This window comes from Lathamus discolor, chromosome 18 (genome assembly GCF_037157495.1).
Source record: "Lathamus discolor isolate bLatDis1 chromosome 18, bLatDis1.hap1, whole genome shotgun sequence".
Lineage (NCBI taxonomy): Eukaryota > Metazoa > Chordata > Aves > Psittaciformes > Psittacidae > Lathamus > Lathamus discolor.
The window spans coordinates 3,405,785-3,419,448 of NC_088901.1; the positions used below are offsets into that span (position 1 = coordinate 3,405,785).

General features: G+C 49.2%; 1 long non-coding RNA gene across 2 annotated transcripts in view; it reads right to left on the minus strand.

Moving 5' to 3' along the window:
- LOC136023422 (uncharacterized) overlaps positions 1 to 13,664 on the minus strand; it is a 114,348-nt gene that overhangs the window by 73,164 nt on the left and 27,520 nt on the right. For both annotated transcript variants that reach the window (XR_010616583.1, XR_010616584.1), the window contains exon 2: positions 880 to 1,034. This is a non-coding gene — a long non-coding RNA (uncharacterized LOC136023422). The remainder of the gene's footprint in view (positions 1 to 879; positions 1,035 to 13,664) is intronic.

Here is a 13,664-nt window from a genome sequence, read left to right on the forward strand (position 1 = left end):
CCCTCTCTCTCCTATGTCGAGTGAGGAAAGAAGAATTGCTGAAGTGCCACATTCACTACTGTAGCTGTTGAAAATCCACCCTTTGCCTTCCAGGTTAGAGAATAACAGCATCACAGAATGGCTGGGGTTGGAAGGGACCTCTGGAGATCATCCAGTCCAACCCCCTGCCAAACCAGGGTCACCCAAAGCAGGTTACACAGGAACATGTCCAGGCATGCCTGAAGACAAAGGGGATGCATTCTGACTAGCGTCAATCACCTTTTGAGTTCTAATCCTGCATATACTGTATTTTCTACCAAGAAATGGATGCAACCCATGTGCAGCTTGGTATCTCGGATGGGAACAGCTGCTCTTTGCGTGCAAAAGAGAGATGGGCTGAAAAAATCAATGTGAATTCAGGTTTATGGGTTAGGCTACTGCTTTTATCCAGCTGGATAAAAGTGGGGCTCTTCACCAGGGGCTGGAGCGATAGGACAAGGGGTGATGGGTTCAAGCTGAAACAGGGGAAGTTCAGGCTAGATGTAAGGCCTGTGAGGGTGCTGAGGCGCTGGCAGAGGGTGCCCAGAGAAGCTGTGGCTGCCCCATCCCTGGCAGTGCTCAAGGCCAGGTTGGACACAGGGGCTTGGAACAACCTGTTTTGAGTGGAAGGTGTCCCTGTCTGTGCAGGGTATTGGAGCTGGATGAGCTTTAAGGTCCCTTCCAACCCAAACCATTCTGTGGTTCTATAACAAGGGTGCCCAGAGAACCCTTCCCCGAAGAGAAGCCATGAATTTAATACCAAATAATATTCACCAAAAGACACAAAAAGCCCCATCCCAGATCGATTTCCAAAAGCCAGATGAAGCAGTCGCTGTAGGTAAGCACTGTAAAGATTAATACCTTAGAGAATACTTCTTCTTGGAGCTCAGTCCAACAGCCCAAGCTGTCAGGATCCAGGGTAGTGGCCACAGTGACAATGGGGCTCTGTACATTGCAGAGGAGGAATGAATCTGGCAACCATCTTAAAGCAACTGTAGATTCCTGCTACTGCAGACCTGAGGGGCCAACACACAAGAGAAAATAAACCCTGTGTTACTGGAAAATAAATGAAAGGAGAACAGTTTAGAGCATTGTTGTAGGGGTTTCATGCAGTTCACTTTGTGTCCTAAGGCTTTTAGAGAAATGGATTATTCCAGGCATTTTAGGAATGGTAATACACCAGCCTATGGAGTCTCGCAGTAAAGACTTAATTTGCCATTAAACGCTGTATTTGGCTTTACAAATTCCACAGAAAGGCTCTCACTCAATTCTATTGCTCTCCAGAGAAGAACAATTTCATAAAGCATTTTTTAGTCAGATTCCAGGGCATTTTTGTCTGAAAAGAGATGGGCTGGAGATGCTGGCCTGTGGTACCCAGAGGTGCACGGGCACAGGGTATGTGTGGTAGGGCCATGCCACATGAAGGATCAATGGAGAAACACTGGCTTCCCGTAGACAAGAAGCCTTCAAGGGGCACAAGCCCAAGGCACAGCATGACGTTCTGATCCTGAAGTACCACTGACTCAGCAGAAAAGCAATGTGAAACTGGTATCATCCCATCCGGAGAACCCAAACTGGACAGATCTGCCTGAAAGCTCTGCACTCCAAAAGCATTTTGGGGTAAAAAATAATGAATCTGTGTCCTTTGCACAGAGGTTCTTCCCTGGAGCTGGATGTGAAGCTGGCTGAAGCTGATGCGATGTCTCATTGGGTTCTATGCTTAGGGCAGCCCTTCGGAGGTAACCACTGGGGATGTGCAATGTGTGATTCATGTAGCTGTGGATTTTGCAGACTTCTAGAAATGAATTGGAATAAGATGATAACTTAGTAGTGAAAGTAAATGGGCATTTACAGCTCCTCGAATACAAGAGCGGATGATCCCTTCCTTCCGCAACTCAGGATTAGGAATTTTTTCCCACAAAGATAGCTGATTTTTATTAGCTGCAAGTTGTTTTCCCCATCAAAATTGAGGAAAACAAAGGTTCTGATGGGAACTTTGGGGTTTTGAGGAGAAAAAGCCTACTGTATCCATGTTAATGCTGGCAGCACAGAGTGCTTACAGTACCTGTCCCAACGTTGCATTGTTCTTCTACGGCATCCTAACATCAGGGTTAAAAGCAGGAGTTGCCAGATGTTACATGATGTTTCCTTGGTTATGTGTGAAGTTAGAATTAAGTTATTGGTTTGGGTTTTTTCAACTTTTTGTGCATAAGCAATTTTTAAATGGTGAAATTCCCTTAGGAAGAAGAGGCTGCTCTGGAATATCTAGGGAATTGCTGATGATTGAAGTGAGGTTAAGATGCTTCCGACGGCTGGAACATGACTAACAAATCCGCCCATTTAGTTCGTATCTGTTCTTCTGCTGTCCCCAACTTTTCAGCTATTCCAGTCTGAGCTTTCTTTTTGGCAAAGAAACAAACTAAAGCTTCACGAGTTTGTGGAGCACAAAGCCAGACATTCCTCCTTGTCCTCCCCTGCTCTGAGGCAATGGTTGAAGTGAGCCTTTGATAAATAAGCTCAAGTGCTCAACCCCCAGCTGCAGCATTATGTGGGAGTTGCGTACAAGGAGCTTTTAGGTCTTGCTGAGAAGGGCGCTGAATTGCTGTCCACTTACAATAGCAGCAACAATCTCACTTTTAAGCTTAGTTCATTGGTTTCTGACCACTGTTAAGGTATTGACAGTACTGTCAATATTTTATTTTTAGTTATCCTTTCAGGTGCATGTCAAGAGTAACTCCAGGAAAGCAGGGTTTAGAGTCGGGATGCTATTCTTCCACTTCAGATTGCTGAAAGTGCTTGAAAGTTTCTGCCAAAGGAAAAGAACCCCCATTTATTTTCCAACCGTAACAGTGGCATGAGAAACCCAGCAGTAAGTAACTCCCAAACACAATGGACTTGGTTCACTCAGGCCCTCTCAAAAGGGTACTTAGAGCATGAGTTTGTGGGTGGCTGAAAGCTTATAGACTAATCACAACATAAGGCACATCTTAACATTCCCAGCCTCTGCATCAAGCACAGAATACACTGCCAATATCCCAAACACATCCAACCCCACTCACGTCTCCCCTTGTCCCCAAAAGACCTTGGCTTTCTTGCCCCAGCTTGTGCACAGCTTCTAAGGATCCAGGTTGGATGGGGCTTGAAGCAACCTGCTCCAGTGGAAGGTGTCCCTGCCTGTGGCAGGGGTTGGAACCGGATGAGCTTTAAGGTCTCCTCCAACCCAAACCACTCTGGGATTCTATGGTCCAATGCTTTGGAGCCTTGCTTTAAATTTCACACCCCTACTTCCATCACAGCACTTCCAGGCTTTTTACTGCCCATTCCACATCCCTGGAAGCGAAAGGCAAACACAAGCCACTGACATCTCCTGTCTAAAGAGCAGCGAGTACTTTGAGCAAATGAAAACACATTGTCTGCCTCCAAATCACAAAGCCCATGAACCTTCTGAAGCCCAGTCAGGTGTTACAAAAGCCCAAGCCTATCTTTCCCTTCTGACTGGCATATTTCAAGCTCCCCTCCTTGCTCCCATTGTCCCTGCAGAAGCAAGGATGACAGGCTGCTGTCACAGCCAGAGTCACAAACGGAGTCGCATTAAGTAATTCCTCAGGTTTTCTCCAGCGCAAAAGAAAAATCAAGCTTATGTGTGAAATGGCCCCAACAAAATCTAATACAGGAGAAGTACAAATGAGGCATAGAGAGAGCAAAACCCAAACTATGGGGGGTTTTATTGCTATTTTGTCTTCCAGAGTGAAGAGAAAGAACAGTTCAGCTAGCGAGATGCTGGCAGCATTAGCAGGCAGGAAGAAACAGGGTCTTGGTACATTGCTCCTGACATTTCAAGACCAGATCTCGAGTTTCCTGCCAGAAAACAGAGAACTTTGGGGTTTTATAAGAGCAGCGGGGGTCTGTCACGTGGCAAACTTTCAAATTCAATTGTGCATGCTTCCAAACAGATGGAGGCAGGGGGCCAGGACTTGTGTCTTTGCAGAACGTTTTCAGGGAGGTACCTGTGTGCTTTCCACCCATCATTTGCCCTGGACTCACAATGTTGATTTTTCCATCTCCCATCAGTTTTAGGGAGCTAATGGGCAGATGGAGGCAGGAAAATAATGCCAGCTTTTGCTGCTGGACAATGAAATATTCTTCTCTTGAGCACAATCACAGCATGAAAGGTAGAAGGAGAAAGGATGTGAACTTAGTGCTTCCATACGCTCCATCAGTGACCAGCTGTACTGCCAGCAGGAGGTCACCCATGGCTCTGTTCCTGAATTACAAAAGCATTGCATGCTTTTGTCATTTGCTTTTGTGCTGGATCTGGTTTCCAGAGATATGCTGGAAACATAAACCTGAGTAAAAGGATCAGAGTGGTTGGAAATCACAGTCCTTGTTCCCTGCAAATGGGTCCTGTGGAGACACTGCAGAGAGTGTGGGGCAGCTCGTCACACCAAGAGCACTGCTCCATCTCTGCACCAAGCACTTGGAGCCTGGCTGTGTTGGACCTGAGGAGCTAAGGAGGGATGGGGTTTATTTTGGTTTTCATGCAATCACAGAGTTCCATGCTGGAAGGGACCTCAAGGATCATCCGGTCCAACCTTCCTAGGCAAAGCATGAGCTGGACTGGATGTCCTAGCACCCTGCCCAGGTGGATCTTAAAGTGTCCAACACTTGGGAATCCACCACTTCCCTGCGGAGATTATTCCAATAGATGGGTGTTCTCACTGGGAAAAATTTTCCTCTTGCGTCCAGTCGGAATCTCCTCAGGAGTAACCTGTGCCCATCACCCCTCGTCTTTTTCTTGTGATTCCTTGTAAAGAGGGAGTCTCCATCTTCTTCGCAGCCACCCTGGAATGTGGTGATATTTGGTAGCCTTCTGTCTCAGTATAATGCTCATTTAATTCCTTAAAGCAAGCTTTTAGACTGCTCTGCTGGTGCACATCTGAAACAGTGCCCTGTTCTAAACACAGGTCCTCTGTGTGTAGAGGAGGAACAGTGCTTAGTCCTCTCATAATTCCTGCTTTTGTTACTGCAGAAAGAACTTCCTTCCCCCGATTTTGACGGCAATCAGGCTTTTATTCCAGTGTGCACCTCAGACACTGGGCAGTTGTGAGCACCAGTTTGGGATTATGATTACAGAGACTGCAAAAGGAAGGGACAGGGCAGACAAAGGAGGGTTTGCTAACACTGAATGGCAGCTGTGAAGGGCTGTCAGGTAGACTGAACCGTAACATTTTCCCATGACATTTAGAGGGAAGAGGAGGAACCACCCAAACTGGAATTGCCTTCACTGTAGAAACAATACAGTGGTCTTTTAAGAAAAGGAATGACCAGCCTCCAGCTGCAAATACCAGCTAGCCTGTATCTAAAGATGCCAAAGCACCACTTATGTTGGCCAGGTTAGTCCCACGGTCTCCTTTTGTAGTAATGATCAGTCCTTTTATCAAGTATGAAACACACTCAAGTCCTAAACAGAGCCAAAAACGCTCCCCCAACCAAACAAGCAGTAGCTAGACATGGACTTGGGGTAATGGCTGGACTTAATGACCCTAAAGGTCTTTTCCAACCTGGTTGATGCTATGATTCTATGCTAAGAAGGATCTCATTTACCCAGCATATTCCCCTTTAACCAGCACAAAACAAGCACACAACCACAATTCCGGTGCTGAAACATTCTGCAGTTTGCTTTGCACCAGAGATAGCAACACCACAAAGTACATGGCTCAGGAGATTCTTACTGGAATGGAGCATCATCTACTTATACAAGTGTCCCTATGGAAAGCAGGGTGTATTTCTAAGGGCACAGATGTTTCTTTGTATTTTGCTCCAGTATTTTCTTCTCTTGAAAGGCACTTACTGTGGGATGGTTAACAAGACGGATTAATTCATGTGGATCCTTGCAGCATAGTAGGGCTGTCACTGGTGGGGAGAGAGGTTTGATTATATTCTTCCCTATTGTCAACACAGGCACTTTATAATAGATTTATGGCTAATAAAATCTTTTAGTAGTAGAGGGTCCTTGAGTTTCAATTTTGAACCTTTGGCCCTTGCTCAAATCACCAGCAGATGCAAGCATTAATAAAACCAAATAGCACGTGGATACTAAAGAGGCATATGGCTGGGTACTCAATAAAGGCAGTAAAACACAGGAGAGGGATCTTTACAATCTGCTTTGACCTAATGGAATCACTCTTTCAATAATAAAATTATTCTTTCCTGACACACGATAGAGCATCCCTCGGAGCAGCGAAGTGATTCCCAGAAAACTCAGGAGCTTGGGGCTGATGCCGCTCAATAGCACATTTCCAGTTGAGCATCTTCAGGTGAATTCACAAACATGAAGCCATGAGGAGAAAACTGAACTACAGCTAAGGAAGCAAGCAGGTGCAAAATGAAGACAGGGCTTTGTGGAAAGCATCCTTTAAGGAATGGTCTTCTTCCAGCCTGAGATACAGGCTCCAGGATACTCTGCCAGAATGCATTAGGGATCTATTAAACCTCTTCTTTCATTCAAGCCAGAGATACTTCAATACAGCTTAACCTCATTTGGGTTCTCTGCTGATCTAGCCTTCTAAATTCAAGCCAGAGATGCTTCAAACCATCGACTCTGGGTGCAATTTAACCTCATTTTGGGTTCTCTGCTGATCTATCCTCATCTACTGTTATCAATAAGCTATGATACCATCGGGCAAAGTAACCAGCCAACTCCTTCACTGACCACCCTCAAATCCAGCCCCTTTCCTCCAGGAAGGCAGCAGCTCTGGGCACCAGTGCTTTGCCTCTGCAGAGATAAAGCCCCTCATTTCCCAAATCCAGCAGATCTGCCATCCACATTCACATGCGTTCACACTGGGAGCTGGATTCACACCATATTTTGCAAGGAAAACTCTGCACAGGCACTGGGCAGCTCAGGACCTGCCCAGCCATTGCTGACAGCAGTGGGGACAGAATCGCCTCTGGTCACAAGCACACGTCTGTGAGAGCTTTGCTCTGTGTTTCTATAGACTGATTCCCCTTGGCCTTTCCCTGCAGGCCCTTGTCCCAAGCCCCTCTCCAGGTTTCCTGCAGCCCCTTCAGGCACTGGAGCTGCTCTCAGGTCTCCCCTTCAGGAGCCTTCTCTTGTCCAGGCTGCCCCAGCCCAGCTCTCTCAGCCTGGCTCCAGAGCAGAGCTGCACCAGCCCTCGCAGCATCTCCATGGCCTCCTTTGGACTCGCTCCAACAGCTCCACGTCCCTCTTGTGCTGCTGCCCCAGAGCTGGATCAGGACTGCAGGAGGTGTCTCCCCAGACCTACAGGACATCCATCACACAGCTCAGCGATGGGGAGCAAAGAGCCCCCAAAACGCAACCCGGTTTTTATGTCTTTACAGATGCAAGAAGAGATCATGCTGGTGAGTGCCAGAAGAAGTCAGAGCACGTGAGGCTGTTTCAGACTAGAGGCTGCCATACACACCCAGTGTACTGCAAGCGAGTTTTGTTGCTAATTAAAGCCTTTCTCCTGATTATTTATAGCCTTCTATTTACTGGCTCATTGATTTTAGAGGCCATGTTAGTTTTCTTTTTTACATGCCTGTCTGAATGGCTGGATTATAACTTATTACACAAAGAACAAGTGAACTGGTGTCAGAGTGATCTATTACACGCATGGTCTGCAAGCAAAGGGGCTCTGTCTTGGACTCTGGCATACTGGGAAAGACACTGAAGCCAGTTCATTTGGTGCAAAGTAAGACTCTTCCCTGTCAGTGGCTGTTTAGGAGAGTTTAGGACATTGGCTCCATGCTTCTTCTGGTGCTGGCTGAGGGTCGGAGAGGAGACATCTGGGGAGGTGGACACAGAAGTCATCTGAAAATACACAGATGGTAAGGAGAAATAGGTGTTTGCTGCCCGTAAGAGAACAATGGGATGTTGACTGAAATTAGCAGGCAGGAGGCTTGAAAACAGGAGGAAGCTGTTCCTGCATGTAATGATGTGGAGCTCTGCCACAGGTTGTTGTCGGAGCCACGGATCCGCATGACTTCAGACCTAGGTAAGCCGATGGGAGACGACAGCCCCCAGAGAGATCCCAAGCACAAAGTCGCTGTGGGTTAGGAAACGCCATGAGTCCCCATGGGAATCCAGGGCAATCAGCACAGCGTGCTGCCCATAGCCTCACCCTCTGCTCTTGGCAGCTGCTGGTGGCCACTGTCAGAGAAGAGCCTGAGCCAGGAGAACGGCTCCAAACTGACCTCAATTGAGTGAAAGCTAAAAACCCAACCAGAAGCCAGTGAGTGCGTTTAACCCTGCCCCTGGGGCAGGTTCCTGAGCACAACCGTCCTGCAGCTGCTGTGGAAGCTGCCTCTCAACGTGTGAGCGACCACAGACCCCTCTCAGCCTTACCCATCCCACCCAGGGAGCAGAGATCAAGCGCTCAGCCTGCAAGCACATTAACTCCACTGTGCCAGAGCACGAAGGTTGGCTTTGTACCTACCAAGGCCTTCAGTTTAAAGGATCCAAGTCCATCTCCCAGCGGAACAACCCTTTCATGGTGTATTTGTGTGGCTCTTTAGCATCAGTACCTTAAGATCAAGCATTTCCAGTTGCTGCACCAGCATGTAGCTGGGAGGGAGTTATTAGCACTCCAGCAGGGAGCTGGAGCTGGGTCGTATGTTGCAGAGCAGGGGTTATTCCTGCCCAAGGATAAAACGGCTGCTGTGGTCTCCCCAAAGTGCCAGTATGTGCCTCACAATCACAGGGGGTCAGAGATCATGGCTGTCATTACAGCCCTGCAGCAGATGTGCTGGGAAAACCAGTTAGCCTTTTCATGCCGGCAGCAGTTCGGGACTATCCAGCACACTGATGTGCTTCAGTGCTGCCCTCGCCATGCTGAAGACAAATCACAGCCGTGCAGTGGGAATAGGACTACACAGGAAATCAGGAGGGGGTGGATCTGGAGCCACAACTGTTAGGAGAAGATGCTAAACTGCAGCACACTACAAGAGAGACATTGAGGTGCTGGAGCAGGGCCAGAGAAGGGCAATGGAGCTGGTGCAGGGCCTGGAGCACAAGTGTGATGGGGAACGGGTGAGGGACCTGGGGGGTTCAGTCTGGAGAAGAGAAGGCTCAGGGGGGACCTGATGGCTCCCTACAAGTGCCTGACAGGAGGATGGAGCCAGGAGGGGCTGGGCTCTGCTCCCAAGGAACAAGGGATGGGACAAGAGGAACCGGCCTCAAGCTGCACCAGGGCAGGTTTAGATGGGGCTGAGGAACAATTCCTGCCCCAGAGGGTGCTCAGCATTGGAACAGGCTGCCCAGGGCAGGGCTGCAGGCACCGGCCCTGCAAGTGCTCACACACCGTGGAGACGAGGCCTCAGTGCCATGGGGCAGTGGTGGCCTTGGCAGTGCTGGGCAATGGTTGGACTGGATGAGCTTAAAGGGCTTTTCCAGCCTGGTTGTTTCTATGGTCCTAAGCTGGACCCTCAGCCAGGTCAAGCTGTCCCCCAGGTTTTAGTAGAACTCAGTGCTTCAGCTGTAACACAGCCGCAGGGCTCTTGCTGCACCTGATGTGGGCAATCTCCGCACATCCTTGCACGTACCAATGCAGCGAAACCTCGAGCCAAACCAAAGCCTTTCTCAGACCCTGTAAGGTCTTTATTAGTCCAAATGCAGACCAAAAACTTCGTGCTGTTGTGAGGCCGCAAAGCTGACACACTTCACTGCTATTGTGGGGAGTTCTTCCAAGTGTTCCGTTGCCCACTGGTATGTCAACTTGGGCCTGACCTTTAAATTTACCTTACTTTCAAGCAAAGAAAACAGGTTCCTTCCCTCTATTCCCCAATTGTTTTGTGCTTAAAGGCAATAAACTTTAGTTTCAATAATCACAAGCACAAAGGGATCCCCAGGGGGCTGTTTAAGACTCCAAGCTAGTTAAAAAGAACATTTGCATGAATTAAGGAGCAACAACAAGTCACCGCTGATCTAAGCTTCTTTCTAGTGCTTAACTAGTGTCTGTAGGTGGGGAAAAGCAAGACAGAGTGGTAGGAGGTAAAGAAAGACAAAAACTGGGATATTTTGTTCTGCTTTACAGAGCGTTTCCCAAGCAGGGGAACAATACCTGTCCTTCACCGGGCACGTGGTCACTTCATGCCAGTGTCTGTAACAAAGCATAAAGAACAACAAGCCTTGCTACAATGGCTTATACCTTTTGTTTCCTACAAGACAGCATCAGGATTAAGCGAGGAATAAAGGGAGCTTTCACGCTGGCTCCTGTTATTCAGAGCTGCAGCATGACCAAGGACAGCAGAGCTGGCTGTGGAGCAGTGACGGCCACAGGGAGCATCTTCCCTTGCCTCACACAGGGAGCTGTTATAGAACCACAGCCTGGTTTGGCTTGAAGGGACCTTAAAGCTCATCCAGCTCCAACCCCTGCCACGGGCAGGGACCCCTTCCACTGGAGCAGCTTGCTCCAAGCCCCTGTGTCCAACCTGGCCTTGAGCACTGCCAGGGATGGGGCAGCCACAGCTTCTCTGGGCACCCTGTGCCAGCGCCTCAGCACCCTCACAGGGAAGAGCTTGTGCCTAAGAGCTCAGCTCAGTCTCCCCTCGGGCAGGTTCAAGCCATTCCCCTTGGCCTGTCCCTACAGGCCCTTGTCCCAAGCCCCTCTCCAGGTTTCCTGCAGCCCCTTTAGGCACTGGAGCTGCTCTCAGGTCTCCCCTTCAGGAGCCTTCTCTTCTCCAGGCTGACCCAGCCCAGCTCTCTCAGAAAGAGCCACTTTGCCACGGGGGATCACACAACATGGACCGTGGGCTGTTTTACACACCAGCCCCTGTCCCATGTTCAGACAGGAGTGTCTGCATCGCTCCTCACTGCGCAGCACTGGGAAGGTGATGGATAGGTTATGTTAACCCACCTAAAGCTTTGTTCGGGCAAGGTGGATGCTGCCAGTCACTTAGGACACCTGCAGCCACCTTCTCCCCTCCCATCTGCCCTGCCAGGGGTGAGACATGGCCATATAACACATGTATGAACCCCATATGACTCTATAGCCACCAGGGTGTTTGCTTATTTCCCTACGCAGCACAGCTGGGAGCTGGGAAGATGAGGATAAACTCCTCCTAGGACTAAACCCATTTCTAAAGCCTGCCACACAAAATGGATATCAAACCATGTCCTCTGCAGCCAGGTCTGGAAATACAGACCTTCATCTTTCACTGCAACTAGAAACCCATTTTATTAAATGCCCATGTTCACACAAGTCAACACCCTCTCCATCATCCAAAAGAGCCCACTGGAAAGGGACTAAGCTGAATGCCCTCGTATCGCTGCGATCAGCAAAACCTAACAGGAAGGTTTGACAAAGATGAAGCACAGCTTAAGAGCTCCAGTGAGATCAGATACCAAAGAGCCAGGTGCTGCATGGCTCAGATCTTCCTGATGTTAAAGCCTTGTGTGGGAATGAAACTTCGCAAAGGTCTGTTCAAGTCTGTGAAGCCCGGACGGGTTTGATCAATTATTCAATCACAGCCCAAAGACTCTGTTAATCTACATAAAAAATAGAAGGGACTCGCAGGGGGCTGGGGGTGCAGAGCAGGAGGGGGCCGAGCTCACGGCCCTGGCTCTCATAGTGGGAGCTCTGCTTTCTGCCTGTTTCAAGGGTTAATCAGAAACCAGGTCTCGGGCCACACACGCTGGTTCTGCTCCCCTCCGGGACCAGCAAGTCCTCGCTTTCCTGGTTGGTAGAGGAAGGAGAAAATCAGTGCAATGAGAGGAGGCTGAGGGGCCAGGCTGGTTTTTGGCTTTGCAGTGCTGAGATTGTCACAGAAACCATTCCAACAGATAAAGACTTATTCCTGTGACTCCCCCAGCCTTGAGGGTTCGCAGCACAGGCACCTGACGCTGCTCAGCAGCTCACCCTGCCAGGGGAGGAACAGGGCACCAGTCACTTAAGGAGACTATTTCACAAGGCTGAGCATCAATCAGGAGCTTGGTAGGAGAGGGCTGAGGACTGGGAATCCTTCACAGCCTCTGGGAAGTGGCACAACCTGGATGGCAGCTCGGGACGGCACATGGCAGCCACAGGTTCAGCTTCAGCCCATGGCACAGGAGCACTGGGGGCACACTGGGACAGCCCTGTCCCCTCACCATGGGAGCCCCTGTAAGGTCTTTGAGACGGGGCATACCTACAGCTACATGACAGGAGGTTGTAGAGAGGTGGGGGTCGAGATTTAAAACCTCTGCTTCCCTCTCCTCACATCTGCTCAAGTGCTTCCAACAGTGCAGTTTCACACCGTAGACCTGCTGCAGGGAGAGGAGCTTTGCTCCTGCCACACACCATTTCCTCCAGGGAATTTACCCACAACTGCAAGGAGCTTGGCACAAAGGAAAAAGGCTTTTAGAGTTTGCTCTGGGAGTAGAACAGGCACGCTGGTTAACTGAGACAGCTCCTTGCTTGGCCAAAATCCACAGAAACGGGACTTGGAATGCTTTGTCCTGCTTTTCCTGCAGAGTCCTCTTGCTGCCAGACACAGGCAGCTGCTGTTTGAGCACGCAGCAAAGGAAGGCTGGTGCATGCAGCAGTTGCCGTTTCAAGCCTAGAAGCCCAAACCTGATGCCATCAACTTCTCCATAAGGAACAGCAACCCACGTAGTGTATTATCACTATTTACAACAGAGCGGGATGCAAGGCTGTTTGCTGGCTTTGTTTGGTGGCCAATGCAGAAAGCTGACTGGTGTGGATGGACATGGCAGTGTGTGGCCACTTGACACCCATCAGCACGATGCTGCCAAATGTTCTGGCAAGCACCCACAAAACCAGCAGTCTGACATGGACCAGAGCAGCCCCAGCCTTTGTCCTCTCTATCAGTATGGTGGATGAAGTATGGGATGATGGTGACACCTCTGCCAATCCATCCAATCCCACTTACTTGTTGCTCATGTCCTGCTGGACACTTCCCACTCCTGAAAGTCATTCAGAGAGGCTTAGTTTTATCATAGAATACCAGGTTGGAAGGACCTCTACCCAACCATCACAGTCTCATATTCATCCAGGTTTTGATGCAAGTGACTATGTCACCTCCCTGGGGTGAGGAGAGCCAGGAAACTGGGTTGAGCTCTACCTATACATAAGGGCAGTGGTAAAGTGTGAGCTCTGAGCAACAGGATCCACACGTGGACCAGAGCTGCTTGCCAGGTCTGGTAGATGACCAGCGTTTCAGCAAGGAGGTTGGGGCAGGGAGGGATGAGTGCCATGCCTGTAAGGTGTAGTCACTAATTAATCCAGGGAATACTGCAAAGGAATGACTTCTCTTTGAGGCAAGCACCTAAATGCCTGGGATTACAAACTCTTCCTGTCTTGAAAAAATAACCATGCTGACAGTTCTTACCCTTCCAAACTCGTTTGATCCTTTACATGACACAGGAAAGTAGAAAGGCCCTGGCAATGTGGGCATCTGATCAATACACCTAAACCCCACTCTCACTTTGATCTGGAACCAGGCCCTGGTTAGTTTTTGAAATGTAAATTGTGCTTTTGAACACTTAATCCTCCCTTAAAGCCTGACTGAAGGGGGAGATTCTGCTGTTCCAAGAGTAGAGGGCAGCTGAGCTGATCCCAGACCCAATGGCACCAAGGTCTGCACTAGGATGTCAACCTGCTCCCCTGTCCCCACGACCCAGCTGA